At 50.3% G+C, this 15578-nt stretch overlaps 1 long non-coding RNA gene across 2 annotated transcripts; it reads right to left on the bottom strand.

Moving 5' to 3' along the window:
- Positions 1-803: 803 nt before the first annotated feature.
- On the bottom strand, positions 804-14840 carry LOC140618999 (uncharacterized). Of its 2 annotated transcripts, none has more exons than XR_012018973.1 (2): positions 14711-14840; positions 804-994 (listed from the first exon to the last, which is right to left on the bottom strand). It is a non-coding gene; the product is annotated as an uncharacterized lncRNA (long non-coding RNA). The 2 variants fall into 2 exon arrangements; XR_012018972.1 differs by lacking the exon at positions 14711-14840 and adding an exon at positions 5249-5548.
- Positions 14841-15578: the final 738 nt, after the last annotated feature.

A 15578-nucleotide genomic window follows, 5' to 3' on the forward strand; every position in this document is an offset into this window, starting at 1 on the left:
GCTGAGTCCTATTTATGACCCAGCCCCAGAAGTCACTTAGCGTCAGAATTAATGCATTTTGTCAGAGTAGTCACAAGCCCTCCTGGCTTTGGAAGAAGAAGGAATAGACTCTATTTCTTAATGAAGTGTGGCAAGGCTGTGGAAGAGCAGATAGGATTGGGAATATTACTGTGGTTGTTTGAGGAAAATCTGCTACAGCCATGACTGTCTATATTCAAGCTATAGGGATTCTTGGGGAAGGAGGACTCAAGGAGACTTTGGGGTCAGGATCTCCCTTGGTGCACCCACAGTTGTACCTTCCAAGGTCTGGTTGCCATCCCGAGAGACTCAGGTCTCCACTTTTCCTACCATTCAGCACCCAATTTCATTTTGGTCTTGAGATAGTCCTCCTACATCTCCATTGCCCTCAGAAGTATGCTTTTTCTCCTTCTCCCTACAAGGCACCCCTCATTTTAGGGGATCCCTGGGCTTACATAGTACCTTCTCTTTGAGCACTGTGACATTCTGGGTCTGGCTCCTGGCTTAGATGGAAGAAGGGGAAAAGAAATGAGAATAAACCAAGCAATATTCATGCTCTGCAGCAGGTCCAGGCCCAACTTGGGGAGGCAAGGAGTGGCCCACCCCTCCATTTCTCTGTCCACAAAGACTGAATATGTGGAGGGGCTGAGAGTGCAATCAGGGGAACTGGAGCATTGAGGAGGGTAGCAAAGAGCTGAGGAAGCAGGCTCTGTTCCAACCAGCATCTCCATGGGTGATGTGGCCAGACAGGATGCTTGACTGTAAGCAAGAAAAACAAGCTCAACTCAAACAACTTCAAAATGTTTATAGGTCTCATGTACCATCCTTCAAGGCTTTTAGCCCAGATGCAACTTTACAATCATGTATGTGACTGTGGTTAGGGTCAAAGTCTCCCCTTCCATCTTGTGAGGTTCCAAGATCCTGATGTCCTGAGAGGTGAGGGGCAAGAGACACCATTTACTTCGGTACTCAGCATCTGACAGAAATGACAGAGCATGTATTAGTGAATTAAATCATTAATTCAATAAGTCAAACTTCCCAAGTACTGATGACACTTTGGGCACTGTTCTAGGACCCAGGGATGCAAGGGCCAATGAAACTGGCACAGGTCCTCCCTTCATGGAACTTCTTTCTAGTAGAAAACAGTAGACGCTAAACAGAATAAATACATATGATATAATGTCAGAAGGCAAGGGGTAAAATTAAAAGGGGGGGATAAAGGATAAAGAGTGACAGGGAGTTGCTAATTTATATCAAGGGCGACCAGAAAAGGCCTTTTGGAAGTGGTGAAATTTGGGCAGAGTCCTAGTGAAGGAAAGCAGCAAGTCTTGGGAGTGTTCAGAAAGGAGTATTTCTGGCAGAGGAGACAGCAGACGCAAAGGGCTTGGGTCATGTTTGAGAATCAGTAATGTTATAGTGATTATAGTGGAGTGAGAGGGGAGAGTGGCAAGAGATGAGTTGAAGGGGAAGCTATATAGTGCCCTGTGGGCCACAGTAAGGATGCTCGATCTTATAATGTTAACTGTGTATAAGGTCAAATGAACAACAAATAAATGAAGCAACAGAGAGATGGAAGGGTAGATGGGTGTATGGATAGAAAGATGGATACATGGATGGATGGGTGTGTACATGGACAGAAGGACGGATACATGGATGGATGCATAGAAGGATGGATGCCAGGTTAGAAGGATGAACAGCTGGGTGGATAGATGGATACATGGATGGATGGAAGGATGGATGCATGGATGGAAGGATGAATAACTGGGTGGATGGATGGAAGGATAAATAGGAGAATGAATGGATGGATGGATGGATGAACAGATGGGTAGATAGAAACATGGATGGGTGGAGGCACCTGGGTGGCTCTGTCAGTTAAGTGTCCGACTCTTGGTTTCAGTTCAAGTCATAATCTCAGAGTCGTGAGATTGAGCTCATGTCAGCCTCCATGCTCAGCTCACTGAGTCTGCTTGAGATTCTTTCCCCCTCTGCTCTCTCTCTCAAATAAATAAGTAAAATCTTTTTAAAAAGAAAAATGGATGGGTAGAAGGACAGATGGTTGGGTGGATGCGTAGTTAGATAAGTCAATGAATGGATTGGTAGATGGTTGGGTGGACGGATGAATGGATGGATGGATGGATGAGTAGAAGGATGAGTGGATGAACAGATGGATGTTGGTCCCTAGGAACACATGTACTAATTAAATCTCTTCCATTCTTTTCCAGCATTGCCTTTTTCTTTTCTGACTTGCATTAGAGCCCTACTCTAGTATGGAAACCCCCTCCAAGAAGAGCAAAGCATGGCCTCGCTGATGCCCAGCTGCTCTCAGGGGCACAGGCTGAGCCTTAAATAATGCCTCTTCCTTCTCAGGAAGAGCCGTTCTGGTGGCACAGGCACTGAGAGGCGATTGGGGCAGGCAGCCGTCACTAACAGATTCATTAAGCTCGCTCCAGAGCAACGATAAAAAATCAATTTAGTTCACCAGGCAGCTTGAACGGGTGCCAGGAGCAGGGGAGCTCTTCCATCCATGAGCTTGGGGCACACAGAGAAGTGCTGTGGAGTCGGTTTGAACTGCAGTGTGGGAGTGCCCCATTATTGGGGACCCCCCACCACAGGGCTGTGGGAGCTCTGATGCTAATGTCTAGGAGGGGTGGTCATGGGCCCAGAGTGGATTCCTTTGAGCATCCCAGGCAGTGCTGCAGACACACCTCACTGGCTGGCATGCTGGTCTGACTCATCAGTTTCTATTTTCACAGTCCCCGAGAGCTGACTAGGTGCAAGGCAGTGGCTAGGGGGCACGGGAGGCATAGGTACAGTCTCTGCCTGGTTGAGCTCTCAGTCTGGCTGGGGAGTAGGCTGGGGAGTGCGGGAGGCTGGGTGTGAGCAGAGAAGCAGGGAGGTGTCAGAGAAGAGAGGAGGGGGAGAGGATGGCTGTAGAGGTTCAACAGAAGAGGGACAGTTGCATTCATCAATGCCATAGCAGGAGACTGGTGACCACGGAGTCAATGAAGGGAAGAGCCATCCAAGTGTGGACGGGGTTAAGAGGAGCCAAGAGGGATGGTGCTGCACCACTGGGCTGGGAAGGGTGGGGAGCCCCTAGTACCCCAGGCCTGGAGGAGAGAGAAGGGAGTGTTACTGGGATCCGGGGAGGGGTGTGGCTGCAGGAAGAGGCTCTCCAGCAGGGCCCAGCGTGGAGTTGCTGCTGCTGCTGCCAACTGGCAGCTGGGAGTGGGAAGCAAGGACAAATTCCCCGACCCACCTTGTCTCCCATACCCTGAGCCCCTTTGGGACCTGCATCGGGAAGTCGGGGCTGACACGGAGGCTGTGCAGAAGCTACAGTCCCAGGACACGGGGCTGGGGGACCAGCAGGATCAGCAGGAGGGGCAGACGGAGAATACACATGTAGCACAGCAGAGCCTGTGGCCCCTTCCGTGGCAGAAGCTGGATAAAACGAATGGACCAGGGAGGTGGGAGGTGGAGACATGAACACACACACACACACACACACACACACACACACACAGCTATGCATGGGGAGACAGAGGGAATGTGACAGGTTGGGAATGTGAGAGAGACAGAAACAGAGAGAGGGACAAAGAGAGAGAGAGACAGAAAGGCACAGAGACAGACATACAGACAAAAAGACAGGGGGTGGAAGTAGGAGAATGAGTAGAGAGAAAACCAAGGAAAATGTAACTTAAGGAACAGGTGATAAAAGAGAGAGAAAAAATATTGGAGGCCAAGTTGCAGAGGTCAGAGAAGAAAAACCAGGGGAACGAGTGCGCTGAGGAAGTCCCCAGGAGCCCTGAGCACTGGCCGGAGGGAGCTTGGCTCTCCGGGACACAGCAAGTATCAGCAGTGGCCTGGGCTCCTGGGCTCCCGCCCAACAAAGCTTCTCATGTTTCTTAAGCTGCTCTGCCTCAGTTTGCTCATCTGTGAAGAGGGGACAGCGTTCCACTTCATGGGCACGTGTGTGCATGAACCGAATTATGAGTGGAAAGCTTGGCGTGGGGGCCACACCGATCTCTCAATGAAATGGCAGCAGAAATGTCTGTAGAAAGACCTGTGGACACACACATGCCTACATGTGAGAGGTTGCAGAAGGTCGGGATCCAAGAGACGTTGCTACACAGCCTCTTTCTAGTCCCTTCTCTCTGGTCTTGGAACTATGAGGTTCTCGATCTCACAAAGATGGGGGAGATAACAACACACAGACAATCCACCCCCCCATACACACACACCACACCACACACATACATACCACAGATACACCAAATGGCACATATCCCCCCCACACACATCACATACAGTACACACACGATCCCTCTAACATACTCCCCACATACACATCACATGCAGCACACACATGCATGCACACAAATCACATATGGACACACACCACATATAGGCATGCACATACCACACATACACACACATGCATGCACACATCACAGCACACACACACACCACATACAGGCATGCATATGCCACACACATGCATGTACACAAATCATATATGGATGGACACACATACACACCACATACAGGCATACACATACTGCACACACATATTGCATGCAGCACACAGGCATGCACGCACATACCACATGTAGGCACACACACACACACGCACACGCACACGGAGCCCACTCCAGCTCACATGGAGGCCATCTGACAAATCTGGAGGGTACCAGGCTACGCCCTGATGGCCAGTGGGAGGGTAGCCACCCCCTTGGACCCTGGCTTCCCATCTCCCGCACCCCAAGGGGCCAGAGCAGGGACCCAGGAGCCTAGATGGACCTGGTGCAGAGAAAAGAGGAAGAAAACAATGCATAGGAACCAAGAGAGAAAAGGCTCAGGAAAGAGGAGCCCAGACAGGCTAGGTCAGGCCAGGGCTGGATGCCACAGCATCTGATGCCAGTGAAGCCTGGCGGGCGGACAGACAGGGAGGGTTGGAAGGCTGCCCGGGCCCGGGTCGTGCTGTGAGCCCCCCGAGGCAGGCAGGGCGCCAATATAGGGAAAGCCGGGGAGCAAGAGGCAGAAGGCTGGGGAAACAGGCACGTGTTGGGGAGTGGCTTTGTTAAGGGGATCCAGTGGGCTATTGCTAAACTTCTGCATCAAGTTCGCATCCAGCCTACCTCTGCTTTCTTGGTTACAGGCAAAAGCGAACTTGAAATTAGAATGGGGAAAATATAATTTCTCAAATATCTACTGCATCAGGCATTTAATTTACCTCAACTAGTGGATTCCTAGCCGCATGGGTAGTGCATCTGTCTACTATTGCTATTCCCCCTTTACAGAGAGGGAAACTGAGGCTCAGAGAGGTGACTCCAGCAGGAAGCAGCCGAGTCTGGGCCGAGTCCCAGGTTCTTCTGGTGCAAGCTCTTCCCCAACGCCCCTGGGTTTACTGCCCATTGCTCCGGACGCTGAAATGAAGAGGACCATGTGTGGATGGGGTGGAGAGGAGAGAGCGCTCCATCATTCCTCCGGGTCTCCCTCCGCCAAGGAACCAAGCCAAAATTCCTTGGAATCCGTTGCTGTAAGCTACGGACAGAGGAGGACAGAATCAGACAGGGATGTTTATAATGGCTTCCAAATGTCTGGCCGCAGCTGCCTCCCCGACAGCGAGAGATGAGGAGGCCCAGAGTAGGGGAGACTGGTTCCCCTCACTCTCCACCACATGCTTTTCGGGGGTGCGGACACTTCTGGAGAGTTGGGTGGAGGGAGGCACTGCTCCAGTGTACAAGCTAGGAATGAACGAAAGAACGAACAAATGAATTAATGGTACAGTGTGCAACTTTCCTTAATTTTCAGTTAAATGGGGATAGTTACTCCATGATTGATTCCTCCTTCCGTTCTGCAAAGCCTTTCCATGTATTAACCGTTATCGATGAAATGTCCTAAGGATCCAACAAGCACAACCATTTGACAGATAATAAAACTGAGGCTGGAGGGAAGGTGCTGGCCTAAGCCCTATAGTGATGGAAGGAGATGTGAATCTGGTCTCTTTGCAGATTTCTTGCTCTTATTGATCACACCAGAAAGTGGGTGAGGGGCCCAGAGGCCAGGCACGCAGTGGGTGTTCAGTTAATCTTAGTATCAAAAATACGGTGATGACAGCCTCCTAGGGGCCAGGGGTCAGTGGTAAGCACAGGTGAGCCTCTGTGGGTCACAAAGATGTGATCTCTGTGGGGCATGATGGCCTCAAACTCATGTTATTGTGAGATGATGGATGGGAAACTTGCCCATTGCTGGCAGGCACACAGTAGGTGGTTTTTAATAATATCAATCGTAATAATACAGGTAGTATCTAGCCTTTTTTTTGACTGCCTATTGGGTTCCAGACACAGAGCGCTCATTTAGTCCTCCCTCCAGCCTTGAGAGGTGAGTTTGATCCCTATTTTATAGAAAGCATAGGAGGCTCAGAGAGGTCAAGTGGCCCGCAGAAGGTCACACAGGAAATGGCTGCGTGGAGAGCCTGGCTTATGAACCCCCAGGCTCTTTCGCTAACACACGTGTGTGAAAACATGTCAATCTGTATCCAGCTGGCCTCCCCGATGAGGAATTTAGTTCGCTCTTCGGCATTCATGGATGTGGACCTGAGGTCTGGGGGCAGGACAATACACCGCAGCCATCTGACCAGGTTCCTGATCCTGGAGAAAGAGGCTCAGAAGCCCCTGACACAGTCCTGTACCCCACCTCACCCCGACCCCACTCAAGGCCCATCCGCTGACAAGGCTCCTTCTGAAGAATCGCATCTCTGTTTATGTGGGTTAATCATGATTTATGTTTCATTTACACACGCCTGGTTTGTGGTCATCCCATTAGAAATACGAGAGGGATTTGTGGCAGAAAAAGATAGAGAGAAAATTCAAATTGCCCTCAGTTCCCCAATTTGGCGAAGACCACAGTTTGACTTTTTTTTTTTTTTTTTGGTGATTTTTTCCTTCCTGGTGCAATTGCCATCACTGTGAGCATTCAGAATACTCAGCTCTGTATATATTGATTTTTTCCCCCTTAAAGCCAAGTCTATTGTTTTCTGTTGATGAGAACAGTAAGTACAAAAGAAGAAGATGAAGGCCTTACTTAGGGAGAGGTAGCCTCTGTTAATATTTTGGCAGGTGGTATTTACCCAGGGGGCATCACCCACACACATACTCCCAGCCCCACCCATATGTACATATTCAGTTCGGACTTTGGGTCAGGGTCTCAAACTCCAGCCCTGGTGTCTCGGCCTCACTGGAGGGAGCCCAGGGGCCAGGCAGGGACCAAGCCGACCCCGTGCGTCCCACCCACAGGGACAGCTGTTAGCACTCTCCCTGTGGCCGCTGTGCAAGAATGCAAGCCCAGAGTTACTGCATGTTCCCGTTTTCCAAGAAACTCCAGCAATCTAGATTTTTATATGAAAACTCTCATTAAAAAAAAAATTGGCAGCCAATTCCACTTAAGTAAAACGTACATGGAGTACAGAAGCCCCGCTGTGGGGGGCTGCCCTGAGTTTGCAACCTGTGTCCTCTGACGTACAGATGGTCACCCCTGGACTTTGGCATATTTACCTCGTGGGCATTTTCTGGCGGAAGTGGTTAATTGCACAATCTCTTCTACATCTGCGATATGGGTTTTGAATCAGAGAGACAGTTTGTCTTCTGATTTTCTTCCCTGTTAGCTTCTTCCCAGCCCCCTCCCCTCCCGCCAGCTCTTCCCCATCTCCTTCCCTCTCTCCACCCCCAACCATTCAATTTTATTAATGGCTGGTTTTCTTTTTGAACTGTCCAGAGGCTGCTGGAAGCTCCTGGGTTGCCAGTGGCTGATCGATATCTTGGTGGGGGGCGCAGGGGGGTACAGGGAGGGAGTCATTTCATTAGCTAAGTGCCATGTAATCTACTTGGTAAATCCCATAGTCTCTTTTGGAGCTGGCCAGAGACAAGGCAAAGAAGAGGGCTGGCCAAACACGTAAATACGCAGCCCCGATGGAATCAGGAAGATGGAATCGGGAAGAAGTGCTTGGAGACCCTTCTTGAGGTTTGGTCTGGTCATCTCTGGTTCCCTGCACTGTTTTCATCCCATCCCCTCCCTCCCTGTCTGCAATCAATCACCGTCGACATCTTCAAAGCGTGGATTTAGAATTTCTCCATCTGCAATCAGGAAGCCCCAGTCATGTTAAAGTGTCGCAAGGATGTTAGTGGGATGCTCAGTTCACAGAGGAGGACACTGAGGCACGGGGAGGCTCCGTGGCATTGCCAAGGCCCTGGCTGGCAGAGGCAGGATTTAAGCCCAGGGTTGGCTGACCCCTAGTCCCGTGCTCTTCCCACACAGAAGCTGGCTCTGGCGGCCACAGGAAGGACCCCCGGACTCCTGGCCCAGTCCCAGAGGAAGTTTCCACGGCCTTGTGGGCAATTTTACCATATTCCTCTGGTTTCTTTTTATGGGGACTGATGGTCCCAGATGTTCAATTATGGATTTATGACCTCATCCAGGGCCAGTGAGCCCTGCTCCCCTATGGCTGGAAGAGCTTCAGAAGGGTACAAATGGCTTTCTTGGAGGTAGAGTCCCTTCCCCCCTCCCATCCCTGAACTTAGGTGCCCTTCATAAGGCAGCTCCCCCCCAAAAAAAATTAATAAGGCAGCTCCCAGCCCCAGGCCAGGATTTTCTTATTATTAAAGGGTCATTTTCAGCATGAAGGACAGGGGGGCTAAGGTGTAAGCAACCTGATAGCCAGAACACACGATTTTCATGGATTTTCTCAGCAGGGCGCCTACAGACATGGTTCTAAATAGTGACCCCACTGGATCAAGGGATACCTAGCTTCCCTGTGGGACATGTCTACTTGGGACTGGGGCAGGTGGAAGACCAAGAGGCTCATAGTGGGAGGAGAAGGGAGTCCAACTGGTGAAGATTGTGAGTATGGAGCTGGACAGAGGGGTTGGCTCATCCCAACGGGTCCCCTTTTCCCCGAGAACTGTGGACATGCCCTTTTCTCTCTATGTCCTCCATTGTCTCACCTGTGATATGGGGATGATGATGAGACCCACTTCATGGAGTTGTTGCAAGGAGGGAGCGAGACAATGAGATTCCAGCGCTTGCCACCAGGCTCTGCACGGATCATCCTCATCGGGTCAGACCTGATCACTGGGAATGAAGGAAGTGGGAATGCCCCAGCAGCTGCTGTACACCAGGCCCTGGGCCAAGTGTTTTGGATATGTTGTGTCAAGCAATCCTCCAACTGGCCCATTTGAAAGATGAGGAAATCAAGACTCTGAGAAGGGTCAAGTGGTCCATTCTATCAAAAGCTCAGAATTGAAGCTAGATGTGTTTGGCCCTTTTAGCTCTACCATGTACCCCCCCCTCCCCCAGCACATCGGTGGGTGTGGCAGGTGGAGAGATGGGGGCAGTCTGGAGTGGAAGGCGGGAAAGGCAGCATGAGTGAGCCCTGAGGTCTGGGGATCCAGAAGAGGTGTCCGATCCTAGGGTACAGGATGTGAGTTTCCACCTGGACTCCCTATAGCTGAGTCAGGGAGCCCCGGTCCCTGGGACTTGTGGAAGTCAGAAAGGAACCATGACTCTCCATGGGCCTGTCTCCTGATCAGCAGCGATGGAGGGTATCAGAGCCTGACTAACTAGAAGTGGGCTAGTGTGGAATCCCAGCTCCGACTCACTCGGTGCAGCCTGGGACAGGGCCTGTCGCCTCCCTGAGCCTGTCTGTGACATGTGAAACAAAGAGCATGCCAGGCAGAGCTGCCATAGACCTCAAATTTGCAAATGCACAAAAGGCTGTCGCATATTGGGTCCCCTGCATGCAGACTTCATGAATCTGAGTGCAGGGGCTTCACTGGGGTGCAGTGGGGTGCAGTGCTCAGGATCAACAGCTAGGCAAACCAGTAGGGAGAGGCATAAAGAAGCTGGGGCATGATTCAGACTCATCAGAGGCCTCCGCTGATTCCACAGGGAGCTCTGGAGCTGACGCGGCTCTGCAAAGTCACCCTGCCTCGAAGCAAGGAGGCCAGAGTGGTGTACCCCTCTCATCAACCAGCCACTGGAAGGAGGTTTGACCTTGGACTAGGCAGTTCTCTCTAGCTGAGGGCAGGTGCTGGGAGCAGAGGCTCAGCTGGGAGCTGTCAACACTCCCGATAGCTGGGGTGATATCTAGGTGGCACACCGTAGCACCCAACCAAGAGCCACTTGACACCTGGTTGGGTACAAGCACATCCGTTGCCTTTTCCTCTGCTAGGAGCCTGCCATGAAGCCACCGAGGACAGGCAGGGGTGAAAGGAATTGGCTTCCAGGCCGGCAGGTAGGAAGCCAGGCTAGGGGAGAAGATGTGATGGATGGCAACATGGCATTTTTGCCTGGCCTGTGATGTTTTCCACCAGGCTGGGGTCTTAGGTGAACCCGTTGCTTGGTGGTGGTGCTGGCGGCAGGGGACAGGGGGTGGTATGTCCCCTGAATTACACAGCTGGCAGCGTCAGGGTGAGCGAGGCGGGAGGCACTGGCCCCAGGATGGGGGAGAGCCGGTCATGCCATCCAAGTGGCCCCCCGCCTCCCCTGTCACCCTGCAGGGCTGTGCCTTACAGCCGGCGCTCGACCCTGGAAAAAATTGACTGCCTGTTTCTGCCTGACTGCTCGAGAGTTACAGGCTGCAGGGGCGGGAGGAGGAGGGGGGGGATGAGGGCGGGCGGCTGCCTCCTCATCAGGATGGATTTTTCTGCTTCTCTGCTTGTAGGAAGAGCAGGAACAGGATACGGGAGGCTGCTCAAGGAGTAATCACTGTGCGGGCGAGGGCATGTCAGGGGCTGGCTCTGTGATGGAGGCAGGAGGGAGAGAGGGGGACTTGGGTGGAGAGGGCTCGGGGAAGGCTGAGGCCTTGTGGCCTGTCGGGGAAAGCGGAACCAGGGTCCTCCCATCTGTAGGCATGCGTGTCCACCATTCGCAATGTCTTTCTATCCTTCCATCCTCCCTTCCCTCCTTTTATCCTTCCTTTCTTCCCTTCTATTTTCTTTATTCCTCCCTCCCTTCTGTGTATCTATCCATCCTTTCACCGTCTCATCTACCTACCACCCCACCTTCCTCCTTCCCTCTCGCCCTCCCTCTCGAGTCCCCTCCTTCCCATCTGTCCATCTGCCCTCACATCCTTTAACTTAAATGCTCCCAAACCCCACCATCTCTCCATTCGTTCCTGGCACCCTTTTGCTTAGCATCATTTCTTGGGGACCTGCCATATTCCAGGTCAGATATGGGACAGAGCTGGTGACCAGGTCAGAGATCTTTCCTTGTGGATTTCACAAGCTGATGGGGGTGGAGATCGACTAGCAGAAAGAGGCTCTCGTTTTTGGCGAGTCAGAGCTCTTTGGGGGGAGCCTTCAAGGTGTATCGGTAATGTTGAGGACACCTACTGAAGGTCAGAGAGGGCTTCCTGGAGGAGGAAGGATTTGAAGTCAGCCTCAGAAAGGAAAGAGGATGACAAAAAGAATGGAAGTATGGGGGAGCAGAGGGCATCTGTGGCTTGGTGCATAATCACACAGCCAAGGCTGGGGTACAGGACTGGAAGACGCAGGCATGGGAAATGGCTTAGCTGAGCCCAGAGGAATGGGCCGGGTCCAGATCACCAAAGGTCTTGAAGAATTTGGGCTTTATTCTGCATCAAGTTGGAGTTGTTCTCATATAAGCAAAAGAATCCCTTCCTACGGGAAAGGTAGGAAGGTTTGAAATTTCCGTGAAATGGCAAAAAAAAAAAAAAAAAAAAAAAAAAGGTACAAGTGGCACTGATCTGGCTGAAGCAGGAGAGGTTCTAGAACATTTCCCACTTAAACCTCAACCTCTTCCCCACCTTGGAGCCTCCAGAAACATGGACACAGACCCTCAGAGTTCCATGGAACACAGTTTGTAAGCCACAGGAAGGTTGTGGGGACTGTCCTCTGAACTCTGATGAGACCCACGTTAGCACAGGTTCTACCTCTTGGGCAATTAAGAACCAGGAATTTGGGAAGACAGGAAAGACACCAAATGGGGATCAGGTCCTAGCTCCGTGGTGGTGGTGGGGGAAATCATTTTTTCCAGAATGTTCTAACCCCCAGGTTCATCCCATCACTGTCAGCCCTCACTTTCCAACCACCCTCACCTATGTGTGGTTTCACGAATGTGTGTGATCCAGCTCGCTTGTACCTGGAGCTGGTCCCCCACCAGCATCTCTGCCTGGCCAGCTCCCCGACCCCCCAGTCTTGTCTTGGAGACCCCCTGCATCAACAAGCCCTCTGCTGACCATGACCGGCTTTGGGGGTTGAGGGTGGGTCCCAGCCTGAATATAATCCAGGCTCAGTACATGCTTGTTGAATGCCTCCACCAAGGGAGCCGTGAAAAACTAAGTGGACACACAAGTTCACAGATGTTCATCTTCATTTGTCTAGGATAAACAAGATCATGTAGAGGTGGTGGTGAGCACAGCAAACATGGGGAAGAAGGGGCACCATCCCAGCACACAGTAGGTGCTCAGACAGTGCAGAATGAGGGAAAACTGTGAGCACACCCAGATCTTCAGGGGTTGCTAGAGGAGTAACACTGAGCAGGGCTTGGGGGGTCTGAGCTCCTGGTAATTGGTAGACTGGAAATATCCCTCAAACCTCAGGGCACAGTGTCACCTGGCTCACCTTTGCCTGGGGTGGAGGGGGGTATGCGTTTCTCTGAATGTGTACCCCCATTCCAACTGTTTACACCATTAATTCATATGGTCCAATTTGCATGTGTGCTCTAGCTCAATACTTTTTATGATACAATTACTACTCAGAGATGAATTTTTTATGAGTTTCCTTTTAATGTCTCCAGGGCCCTGTATTCTTGAGGAATCTCCTTGTGGAAGATGGCTGATTCTCTTAGAGAAGGGATTTAGAGCTCCGTGGTCCTCCGGGCACTACTTAAATGGCACCTCCTCCGGGTAGCCTTCCCCGGCCTTGAAGCCTGCAGAGGAAGTCTCCCTTCCATGTGATGGGTCTCAATGTAGGTTAGTGGTTGCAGTCAACATAACCTGGACTTAGATTCCTATTCCAGCACTTAGCAGCTGTGTAAGCTTGAGCAAGTGGCTAAACTTCTCTGGGCCTCCGGACCTTCAGCCCATGAATAGGGATCAATAGTCACATGGATACCTATCTCCTAGACTTCCTTGGAGACAGAATGAGGTCTTGCATGCTAAGTACCTGGCATGGAGTTAGCACTCGAAATATCTGCCGTGATTATTATAATATAGCAATTTGACAGAGCAGCTGGCATCCATCCACTCAGATAAATTAACCTTCTTGGCCTTCGTAATTTATTTGATGGGGAAGGGGAGAAAGGTGCAGTGATCGCCTGCCCCCAGAGAGATAAAAAGCATATCTCCAGAGTTTAATGACCATGAGCTTGGATATATACTCAGATTTTCTTTTTCTTGATTGTCCCAGTGTTGATAGTTTCTGTCTATTGCAATAAGGGTGGTCGAGCAGGAGGAGATCGGGAGGCAGTTCACCCTTCTCAGAAGTTAAGACAGCTTGGATTTGGATGTGGCATCTGCTGTTTCCTAGAGTTTCCTGGACCTTGCTCTGAGAGTGTCTTCTTCCCCCTTTGCAGATGTACCACTTGAGGTCTAGAGAGGGGAGGGATGGGCCTGAGGACCCACGGCTCCTCTCAGTGCTGGGAGATCTGTGTGCACATCTCTGCATCTGTCACTAAGCAACTCTTGTCCATCCTCATTGTACCAGCCCAAATGTCCCATCTTCAGGGAAGCTTTCTCTGAATGCCCCCAAGGCAGCCTGGAGTTCCTTTTCAAAATACTCATCAAACCATCAAACTTATAAAGCCTTTTTTCTTTTCCCCCTGTAATCTATCTATCTATCTATATCTATCTATCTATCTATCTATCTATCTATCTATCTATCATATCTCCTCTCATGCTTCGATCTGCCAATCTATCCACCAATCTTATAAATTTCCTTGCCATTTTATTGGGAAAAAAAAAGTTGTACATTCAAAAACAAGATGTTCAAATAGCTCTAGTAACTCTCTCCCCTCTTTGTACCCTGGTGCGCCAGCTTTTCCTGAGGCATCAGCTGTTCTCAATTCCTTATGGACCCTCCCAGAAACCCTCTCTGCTAGTACAAGTACATAAAAGCCCAGCCAAGTTCCCTGCTCTTTACAAATGGACATATACTGCAGACATTATCCATCCCTTGATTTTCTTTTTCTTTCCTTTTCCCCCCACTTAGAGGATTGTCCTATGTCACCATATAGAGATCTGCTTCATTTAAGGGCAACATGGAATCTCATTCTATGATGAGCCAAACTGCATTTAATTAATCTATTAATGGACTCTATGGTTGTTCCCTTTTCTTGGTCTATTGTTACCTTTGTGACATATGTCTCCCTGATTTGAGTGTGCACTATGTGAGGATAGAGGGGTCTGCATCAGTTTTGTCGGTTTCTGTATCTTGGGTTATAGAGTAGGGAGTCTGAAGCACAGTGGGTTCTTAATAAATAGTACTTGGATGGATGGATGGATAGATAGATGAATGGATAGATGGATGAATGGGTAGATGGAAGGATGGATGGATGGATGGGTGGAAAGAAGGAAGGAAAGAAGAGAGGTAGGAAGGGTGGATGGAAGGATGAATGGGTAGAGGGGATGGAAAAATGCACAGTTACAGAAACTACACTAGATCTCTGGTTCTCCTACCTGTCTTGTGGCCTGAGGAATCCATTGCATTGATCATCTTTCCTGAAGGAGGACCCAGTGGAGGGTCCCTGCATTCAGACAGAGCCTACAGTAGAGATGAGCACATGCTGTCCTGCTCTGTGAGGCTCTGTGAACCCATGAGCAAATAGCAGGCTCCCAACCAAAGCTCTCCCTTGGACACTCACAAACAGCGGTGACTTCCCAAGGCCTGCCAGTGCTGGGTGGAGTTGTACCACGTTATGGAAACTTCTATTTCTGTTTTATAAAAACAAAGTAGGAAAGGAAAGCTGGCTCTGCCAGAGACCCATACTGGCCCTGTGAGTCATCTTAATCCAGGCAAGATGAGAAAACCCTCCCAAGACTAGGCCTCTCACTGAGCCATGGGCCAACACAATTGCATGCCTCCCTCCAGTGTCCCACAGTCCTATACTCAAGGAGGTGACAAACTCAGACGCCCCCAGGGGCCAGGCCAGAAACAAATAATGAAAAGCAAAATGGAAAGAACTTTCTCTTCTATACCAGGAATCTCGATTTTTATGTGAAATCTTCCCATTGTTCAAGTCTGGAAACCAATTGAGCTAGTTTTTTAAATGCTATATAGGCTAGGCTAATCTGTAGAAGATAGACTTGGGCAGGAGAACTACTGGCATGAGCCTCTCTGTTGAGCGCTCCTGTATGAGAGTTAGCAACATTCTGGGGGACATTTGGATTCCTTCACTCCCTGTGAACAAGAACCCTCTCTGTGCAGCTCTGTAAGCCTGAGACCTCATTCAGTGGGACCCTAAAGCAATGGTTGGGTACTTTCTCAGCTTTCGATTAATGCACTGATAATATGGATATGTCTTGATCCCTCATGTATACGAAACTG

Source organism: Canis lupus, chromosome 27 (genome assembly GCF_048164855.1).
Source record: "Canis lupus baileyi chromosome 27, mCanLup2.hap1, whole genome shotgun sequence".
NCBI classification, from domain to species: Eukaryota; Metazoa; Chordata; class Mammalia; order Carnivora; family Canidae; genus Canis; species Canis lupus.